The following is a 9,732-nucleotide window of genomic DNA, read 5'->3' as shown; positions in this document are numbered from 1 at the left end:
TCTTCCATCTGTATTCGAATTTCTTCTTCTTTTCTTCTACTCACATAGGGACCTCTATACCGTGGTAAAAAGGATCCCTATTATTATTATTTTTCTGTCCCTTTTTTTCATATGAGCAGGAGCAAGGACAAGAATATTCTTGTTGAAGCAGATCCAGAACCTGAAAGGACTCTGAAGAGGAAACTAAGAGAAGCTAAATTACAATAATCCAGCAAGCACCTTTCAGAATTTTTCGAACAAGAAGAGGAGATGGCAGCCGAAAATAATAATAATGCAAGGAGGATGCTTGGTGACTTTACTGCACCTAATTCCAATTTACATGGAAGAAGCATCTCCATTCCTGCCATTGGAGCAAACAATTTTGAGCTTAAACCTCAATTAGTTTCTCTAATGCAGCAAAACTGCAAGTTTCATGGACTTCCATCTGAAGATCCTTTTCAGTTCTTAACTGAATTCTTGCAGATCTGTGATACTGTTAAGACTAATGGAGTAGATCTTGAAGTCTACAGGCTCATGCTTTTCCCTTTTGCTGTAAGAGACAGAGCTAGAGTATGGTTGGACTCTCAACCTAAGGATAGCCTGAACTCTTGGGATAAGCTGGTCAAGGCTTTCTTAGCCAAGTTCTTTCCTCCTCAAAAGCTGAGCAAGCTTAGAGTGGATGTTCAAACCTTCAGACAGAAAGAAGGTGAATCCCTCTATGAAGCTTGGGAGAGATACAAAGGACTGACCAAAAAGTGTCCTTCTGACATGCTTTCAGAATGGACCATCCTGGACATATTCTATGATGGTCTGTCTGAATTAGCTAAAATGTCATTAGATACCTCTGCAGGTGGATCCATTCACTTAAAGAAAATGCCTGCAGAAGCTCAAGAACTCATTGACATGGTTGCTAATAACCAGTTCATGTACACTTCTGAGAGGAATCCTATGAGTAATGGGACGCCTCAGAAGAAGGGAGTTCTTGAAATTGATACTCTGAATGCCATATTGGCTCAGAATAAAATATTGACTCAGCAAGTCAATATGATTTCTTAGAGTCTGAATGGAATGCAAGCTGCATCCAACAGTACTCAACAGGCATCTTCTGAAGAAGAAGATTATGATCCTGAAAACCCTGCAATAGCAGAGGTGAATTACATGGGTGAACCTTATGGAAACACCTATAACCCCTCATGGAGAAATCACCCAAATCTCTCATGGAAGGATCAACAAAAGCCTCAACAAGGCTTTAATAATGGTGGAAGAAATAGGTTTAACAATAGTAAACCTTTTCCATCATCCACTCAGCAACAGACAAAGAACTCTGAACAAAATACCTCTAATTTAGCAAACTTAGTCTCTGATCTATCTAAGGCCACTGTAAGTTTCATAAATGAAACAAGGTCCTCCATCAGAAATTTGGAGGCACAAGTGGGCCAGCTGAGTAAAAGGGTCACTGAAATCCCTCCTATTACTCTCCCAAGCAATACAGAAGAAAATCCAAAAGGAAAGTGCAAGGCCATTGAATTAATCACCATGGCCGAACCTGTAAGGGAAGGAGAGGACGTGAATCCCAGTGAGGAAGACCTCCTGGGACGTCCAGTGATCAATAAGGAGCTTCATTCTGAGGAACCAAAGGAATCTGAGGCTCACCTAGAGACCATAGAGATTCCATTAAACCTCCTTATGCCATTCATGAGCTCTGATGAGTATTCCTCTTTTGAAGAGAATGAGGATGTTACTGAAGAGCAAGTTACCAAGTACCTTGGTGCAATCATGAAGCTGAATGCCAAATTATTTGGTATTGAGACTTGGGAAGATGAACCTCCCTTGTTCACCAATGAACTAAGTGATCTGGATCAACTGACATTGCCTCAGAAGAAACAGGATCCTGGAAAGTTCTTAATACCTTGTACCATAGGCAACATGATCTTTGAAAAGGCTCTGTGTGACCTTGGTTCAGGGATAAACCTCATGCCCCTCTCTGTAATAGAAAAACTGGGAATCTATGGGGTACAAGCTGCTAAAATCTCATTAGAGATGGCAGACAATTCAAGAAAATAGGCTTATGGACAAGTAGAGGACGTTTTAGTAAAGGTTGAAGGCCTTTACATCCCTGCTGATTTCATAGTCTTGGATACTGGGAAGAATGAGGATGAATTCATCATCCTTGGAAGACCCTTCCTAGCCACAGCAAGAGCTGTGATTAATGTTGACAGAGGTGAATTAGTCCTTCAATTGAATGGGGACTCCCTTGTGTTTACAACTCAAGGTTATCCTTCTGTAAACATGGAGAGGAAGCATAAAAAGCTTCTCTCAAAACAGAGTCAACCAGAACCCCCACAGTCAAACTCTAAGTTTGGTGTTGGGAGGCCACAACCAAACTCTAAGTTTGGTGTTGAACTCCCATATCCAAACTCTAAGTTTGGTGTTGGGAAGTCTCAACAATGCTTTGAACATCTGTGAGGCTCCATGAGAGCCCACTGTCAAGCTATTGACATTAAAGAAGCGCTTGTTGGAAGGCAACCCAATTTTTATTTATCTAATTTTTATTTTCAGTGTTTTTCATATTTTATTAGGTTCATGATCATGTGGAGTCACAAAATAAATATAAAAGTTGAAAACGGAATCAAAAACAGCAAAAGAAAAATCACACCCTGGAGGAAGACCTTACTGGCATTTAAATGCCAGTAAGAAGCATCTGGCTGGCGTTCAACGCTAGAACAGAGCATGGTTCCGGCGCTGAACGCCCAAAATGGGCAGCATCTGGGCGTTTGAACGCCAAAATTGCACCCTGGAGAAGAGTTGGCGCTGAACGCCCAGAACAAGCATGGTTCTGGCGTTCAACGCCAGAAATGGGCAACAAATGGGCGTTCAACACCCAGAACAAGCACCAATCTGGCGCTGAATGCCCAGAGTTGTGTGCAAGGGCATTTTGCATGCCTAATTTGATGCAAGGTTGTAAATCCTTGAACACCTCAGGATCTGTGGACCCCACAGGATCCCCACCTACCACCAATCACCTCAATCTCTCTTCCCTATAACCACTTCACCACTCACATCCATCCACTCTTCCCCATAAACCTACCTCATAAACCCCACCTACCTTCAAAATTTAAAATCAATTTTCCACCCAAAACCCACCCTTATGACCGAACCTTATCCCCCCTCTCCTCCATATTTTCTTCTTCTTCTTCATCTATTCTTTCTTCTCTTGCTCGAGGGTGAGCAATATTCTAAGTTTGGTGTGATAAAAGCATAAGCTTTTTGTTTTTCCATTACCATTGATGGCACCTAAGACCGGAGAATCCTCTAGAAAAGGGAAAGGGAAGACAAAAGCTTCCACCTCTGAGTCATGGGAGATGGAAAGCTTCATCTCCAAAGCCCATCAAGACCACTTCTATGATGTTGTGGCCAAGAAGAAGGTGATTCCCGAGGTCCCTTTCAAGCTCAAGAAGAATGAGTATCCGGAGATCCGACATGAAATCCAAAGAAGAGGTTGGGAAGTTCTAACAAACCCCATCCAACAAGTTGGCATCCTAATGGTTCAAGAGTTCTATGCCAATGCATGGATCACTAGGAACCATGATCAAAGTAAGAACCTAAACCCAAAGAATTATATTACAATGGTTCGGGGGAAATACTTAGATTTTAGTCCGGAAAATGTAAGGTTGGCGTTTAACTTGCCTATGATGCAAGGAGATGCACGCCCCTACACTAGAAGGGTCAACTTTAATCAAAGGTTGGACCAAGTCCTCATGGACATATGTGTGGAAGGAGCTCAATGGAAGATTGACTCCAAAGGCAAGCCGGTTCAACTAAGAAGACTGGACCTCAAGCCTGTAGCTAGAGGATGGTTAGAGTTCATACAACGCTCCATCATCCCCACTAGCAACCGATCTGAAGTTACTGTGGATCGGGCCATCATGATTCATAGCATCATGATTGGAGAGGAAGTAGAAGTTCATGAAGTCATCTCCCTTGAACTCTACAAAATAGCCGAAAAGCCCTCTCCTGGGACAAGGCTAGCTTTTCCTCATCTTATTTGCCATCTATGTTACTCAGCTGGAGCTTTCATAGAAGGAGACATTCCCATTGAGGAAGAGAAGCCCATCACTAAGAAAAGGATGGAGCAAGCAAGAGAGCCCATTCATGGATCTCAAGAGACGCATGAAGCTCATCACCATGAGATCCCGGAGATGCCTCAAATGCATTTTTCTCCAGAAAACTATTGGGAGCAAATCAACACCTCCCTAGGAGAATTAAGTTCCAACATGGGACAATTAAGGGTGGAACATCAAGAGCACTCCATCATCCTTCATGAAATAAGAGAAGATCAAAAAGCAATGAGGGAGGAGCAACAAAGACAAGGAAGAGACATAGAAGAGCTCAAGGACATCATTGGTTCCTCAAGAAGGAAACACCACCATCACTAAGGTGGACTCATTCCTTGTTCTTACATTCTCTATTTTTCGTTTTCTATGTTAAATGCTTATCCATGTTTGTGTCTTATTACATGATCATTAGTAGTTAGTAACTATGTCTTAAAGTTATGAATGTCCTATGAATCCATCACCTCTCTTAAATGAAAACTGTTTTAATTCAAAAGAACAAGAAGTACATGAGTTTCGAATTTGTCCTTGAACTTAGTTTAATTATTTTGATGTGGTGACAATACTTTTTGTTTTCTGAATGAATGCTTGAACAGTGCATATGTCTTTTGAAGTGGTTGTTTAAGAATGTTAAATATGTTGGCTCTTGAAAGAATGATGACAAGGAGACATGTTATTTGATAATCTAAAAAAATCATAAAAATGATTCTTGAAGCAAGAAAAAGCAGCAAAGAACAAAGATTGCAGAAAAAAAAATATATAGGCGAAAAAAAAAAGAGAGAAAAAGCAAGCAGAAAAAGTCAAAAGCTCTTAAAACCAAGAGGCAAGAGCAAAAAGCCAATAACCCTTAAAACCAAAAGGCAAGGGTAAATAAAAAGGATCCCAAGGCTTTGAGCATCAGTGGATAGGAGGGCCTAAAGGAATAAAATCCTGGCCTAAGCGGCTAAACCAAGCTGTCCCTAACCATGTGCTTGTGGCGTGAAGGTGTCAAGTGAAAACTTGAGACTGAGCGGTTAAAGTCAAGGTCCAAAGCAAAAGAATAGTGTGCTTAAGAACCCTGGACACCTCTAATTGGGGACTTTAGCAAAGCTGAGTCACAATCTGAAAAGGTTCACCCAATCATGTGTCTATGGCATTTATGTATCCGGTGGTAATACTGGAAAACAAGGTGCTTAGGGCCACGGCCAAGACTCATAAAATAGTTGTGTTCAAGAATCATCATACTGAACTAGGAGAATCAATAACACTATTTGAACTCTGAGTTCCTATAGATGCCAATCATTCTGAACTTCAATGGATAAAGTGAGATGCCAAAACTATTCAAGAGGCAAAAAGCTACAAGTCCCGCTCATTTAATTGGAGCTATGTTTCATTGATAGTTTGGAATTTATAGTATATTCTCTTCTTTTTATCATATTTGATTTTCAGTTGCTTGGGGACAAGCAACAATTTAAGTTTGGTGTTGTGATGAGCGGATAATTTATACGCTTTTTGGCATTGTTTTTAGTATGTTTTTAGTAGAATCTAGTTACTTTTGGGGATGTTTTCATTAGTTTTTATGTTAAATTCACATTTCTGGACTTTACTATGAGTTTGTGAGTTTTTCTGTGATTTCAGGTATTTTCTGGCTGAAATTGAGGGACTTGAGCAAAAATCAGATTCAGAGGTTGAAGAAGGACTGCTGATGCTGACTTCCCTGCACTCAAAGTGGATTTTCTGGAGATACAGAACTCAAAATGACGCGCTTCCAATTGCGTTGGAAATTAGACATCCAGGACTTTCCAGCAATATATAATAGTCCATACTTTGGCCGAGTTTAGACGACGTAAAAGGGTGTTGAACGCCAGTTCTATGCTGCTGTCTGGAGTTAAACGCGAGAAACACGTCACAAGCCAGAGTTGAACGCTAGAAATACGTTACAAACTGGCGTTCAACTCCAAGAATGACCTCTGTACGTGTAACATTCAAGCTCAGCCCAAGCACACACCAAGTGGGCCCCGGAAGTGGATTTATGCATCAATTACTTACTTCTGTAAACCCTAGTAGCTAGTTTATTATAAATAGGACTTTTTACTATTGTATTAGACATCCTGGATTGTATTTTTGATCCTGTGATCATGTTTTAGGGCTGGCAATTCAGCCATGCCTGAACCTTTCACTTATGTATTTTCAAACGGTAGAGTTTCTACACTCCATAGATTAAGGTGTGGAGCTCTGCTGTTCCTCATAGATTAATGCAAAGTACTACTGTTTTCTATTCAATTCAACTTATTCCGCTTCTAAGATATTTATTCGTACTTCAACCTGAATGTGATGAACGTGACAATCATCATCATTCCCTATGAACGCGTGCCTGACAACCACTTCCGTTCTACTTTAGATTGAATGAGTATCTCTTGGATCTCTTAATCAGAATCTTCGTGGTGTAAGCTAGATTGATGGCGGCATTCATGAGAGTCCGGAAAGTCTAAACCTTGTCTGTGGTATTCCGAGTAGGACTCTGGGATTGAATGACTGTGACGAACTTCAAACTCGCGAGTGCTGGGCGTAGTGACAGACGCAAAAGGAGGGTGAATCCTATTCCAGTATGATCGAGAACCTCAAGATGATTAGCCATGCTGTGACAGAGCATTTGGACCATTTTCACAAGAGGATAGGATGCAGCCATTGACCACGGTGATGCCTCCAGACGATTAGCCATGCAGTGACAGCGTATCGGACCATTTTCCAGAGAGGATTAAAAGTAGCCATTGACAAACGGTGATGTCCTTACATAAAGCCAGCCATGGAAAGGAGTAAGACTGATTGGATGAAGACAGCAAGAAAGCAGAGGTTCAGAGGAACGAAAGCATCTCTATAAACTTATCTGAAATTCTCACCAATGATATACATAAGTGTTTCTATCCTTATTTTCTATCTATTTATTATTTATGTTCGAAAACTCCATGACTATTTTATATCCGCCTGACTGAGATTTACAAGGTGACCATAGCTTGCTTCATACCAATAATCTCCATTGGATCGACCCTTACTCACGTAAGGTTTATTACTTGGACGACCCAGTGCACTTGCTGGTTAGTTGTATCGAAGTTGTGAATGAAAAACGATTTATTAAGACATACGTACAGAGTTTCTGGCGCCGTTACCTGAGATCACAATTTCGTGCACCAGCTCCGCCATATTACCAGCGCGTAAATCAACAGAATCAGTAGAAGAGGAGCTTGTTTCTTCCTTAAATGGCACTTCAGATTCGCTCTCAAATAAGACTGGTAAATTGGTGGTAACCACTTCACCACCCTCAGAGACTAACCGACACCCAGCTCGCCTAATACGTGAAACAGTTCTTTCGATTTCAGGATCAAATGCGGCTAAGCTTGGATCAGGTAGTGAACGTGTCATTCAACGAAAGAAACATACAGCTCATGGTAATAAAATAAAATATATTAAGAAAAAATTAAACTAAAAATATAATAAAAATGCAAAGATGCAAATATAAAAATATTTACACCAACCAATAATTTAGCACACTGTTGCAACCATCCCCGGCAACGGCGTCGAAAATTGACGGGCGGAAAATTGCCGATTAAGAATTTATAATTAGAATAGTGTTGCAAGTACAGCTCTTAACTGACGAAAATTTCGCTTATCAATTTAAAAAGAGTTGTCACAATTTAAAAATAAAATACAGGGAGTAGAATTTCTAGGTCGTCTCCCAACGAGTTGACAAAAGAGTGCAATTTATTGGTCAAGAATTTTCTGAGGAATTTCAGAGTTGGAGAACGGGAAAATAAAATAATTATTAATTAAAGCAATAAAAATTAACAAGAGGTTTTATATATTTGAAATAGAAAGCCTTGACTGGGAGAAGATTAATCGGAATTTCTATCCTTGTTGAAATTCCTCAAGTATAATAGTAAGAGGTTGTTATTCTATTTAGTTATCCTTTACTTAATAAAGGAAAGTCAAGTAACTAACCAACTCTAATTCACAAGTCCTAATCCTCTCCTAGGGAAGGATTAGAGTAAGTGACTAGAGAGTCATCCAACAACTTCCAATTACACATTAACACTTGAGTATTCCAACTCAAGGGTCTCCTATTAATCAACTCCCATGTCAAGTTGGAAGTCTACTCCATTGACATGAGTGCCATTTTCATAAACATATAAAGGGAGTGAAAAGAAGACATGGAAATTCAAATAAAGTAATAACAGAAAATTAATTAAAGGTAAAAATAACTCTTTGCATTAATTAATTCCAAAATCGAGGATATCCACATGTAACTCTGAACAAAGTGAATGGAAAGTAAAAGAGTAAGGAAATAAGAAAGCAAAATGTAATGGCAAGACTTCAACAAAGGTAGTAACTCTTTTCAATATCCAAATCAAAAGCATAAAACTAGAAATCTATGAATACGAAGAACCCTAGATGAAGTAGTAGTTTTCTCTCTTAGATTCAAAGCTAAAACTAAAATTGTGTAAAAGTGAATGTGTGTTGAGTCTCTGCTTGTCCCCTGGCTCTAGTCTGTGTTTCTGGGCCGAAAACTAGGTCCAAAACCAGCCCAAAATCGCCCCCAGCGTCTTCTGTAATTTCTGCACATGGCACACGTCACATGCACGCGTAAGTCACGTGTACGCGTCGATGGTCTTCTGCGCGTGTCACGCGTGCGCATCAGTCACACACACGCGTCGATGTGCGACTTCTCTGGTCACGCATACGCGTCGCTATGAAAAGCTTCAAGTCACGCGCACGCGTGAGCCATGCGTGCACGTCGATCCTCGCTAGTCATCTCCTTTGTTTCTTGTGTTCCTTTTATTTTTGCAAGCTTCCTCTCCATCCTCTAAACCATTCCTGCCCTATATAGCCTGAAAACACTTAACACACAGATCACAGCATCGAATGGTATAAAAGGACATTAAAAATTGACAATTTAAAGGCTTAGGAAGCAAGTTTTCCGTCATAGAACAAAATTGGGAAGGATTTGTAAAACCATGCAAATTGTATGAATAAGTGTGCAAAGAATTGATAAAAACCACTCAATTTAGCACAAGATAAACCATAAAATAGTGGTTTATCAGGAAGACACCCCACCATGGTAAACTCTTTCCATTCTCTTGTATATATAATCAATGAATGAATTGAGTTGCCTTTGTTAGGTAGTTTTCTTCTTTTCATACTTTTGCATATCTTGCTTTGATTTCTAGGTTTTAGATTCATGTTTTTATTAGAATAGTTGTTTTGAATTGAATTTTTCTTGTAGTGCAAGTTTTGTTTATTTTGTCTTTAAAAAATTTCAAAAACTAACTGATTTTTGTTAAATTTGAATTTTAGTTGCTTTAGAATGTTTATAGGTTAGAAGAGTGGCATGTTTCTGTTTTATGCTTCTATAAAAAAAAGGTGCAGTCCACGCGTGGGCGAGGACGACGCATACGTGTCACTGTTCTTTTTCGCACATCCACGCGTGAACATGGACAACGCGCATGCGTCATAGGCCTATGTTGGGACTCCTGGTACAAAAACCAGAGAGCTACACTAGAGTGGTGCTGCTTTTGTGCGAAGAGCACAATTTAGCCCCACGTGTACATGTGGTTCACGCATATGCATCCCCTTTCTTTTCTGCTGGCCACGCGTAGGCGTGGACGAC

General features: G+C 40.0%; 1 non-coding gene across 1 annotated transcript; it reads right to left on the bottom strand.

Moving 5' to 3' along the window:
• Positions 1 to 645: 645 nt before the first annotated feature.
• LOC112768547 (small nucleolar RNA R71) lies at positions 646 to 753 on the bottom strand. Its single transcript, XR_003185961.1, has one exon. It is a non-coding gene; the product is annotated as a small nucleolar RNA R71 (small nucleolar RNA).
• Between the last annotated feature and the right edge of the window lie 8,979 nt (positions 754 to 9,732).

Source organism: Arachis hypogaea, chromosome 17 (assembly GCF_003086295.3).
Source record: "Arachis hypogaea cultivar Tifrunner chromosome 17, arahy.Tifrunner.gnm2.J5K5, whole genome shotgun sequence".
NCBI classification, from domain to species: domain Eukaryota; kingdom Viridiplantae; phylum Streptophyta; class Magnoliopsida; order Fabales; family Fabaceae; genus Arachis; species Arachis hypogaea.
The sequence above is the reverse complement of the archived record's forward strand: the minus strand, read 5'-3'. Positions and strand labels throughout refer to the sequence as shown.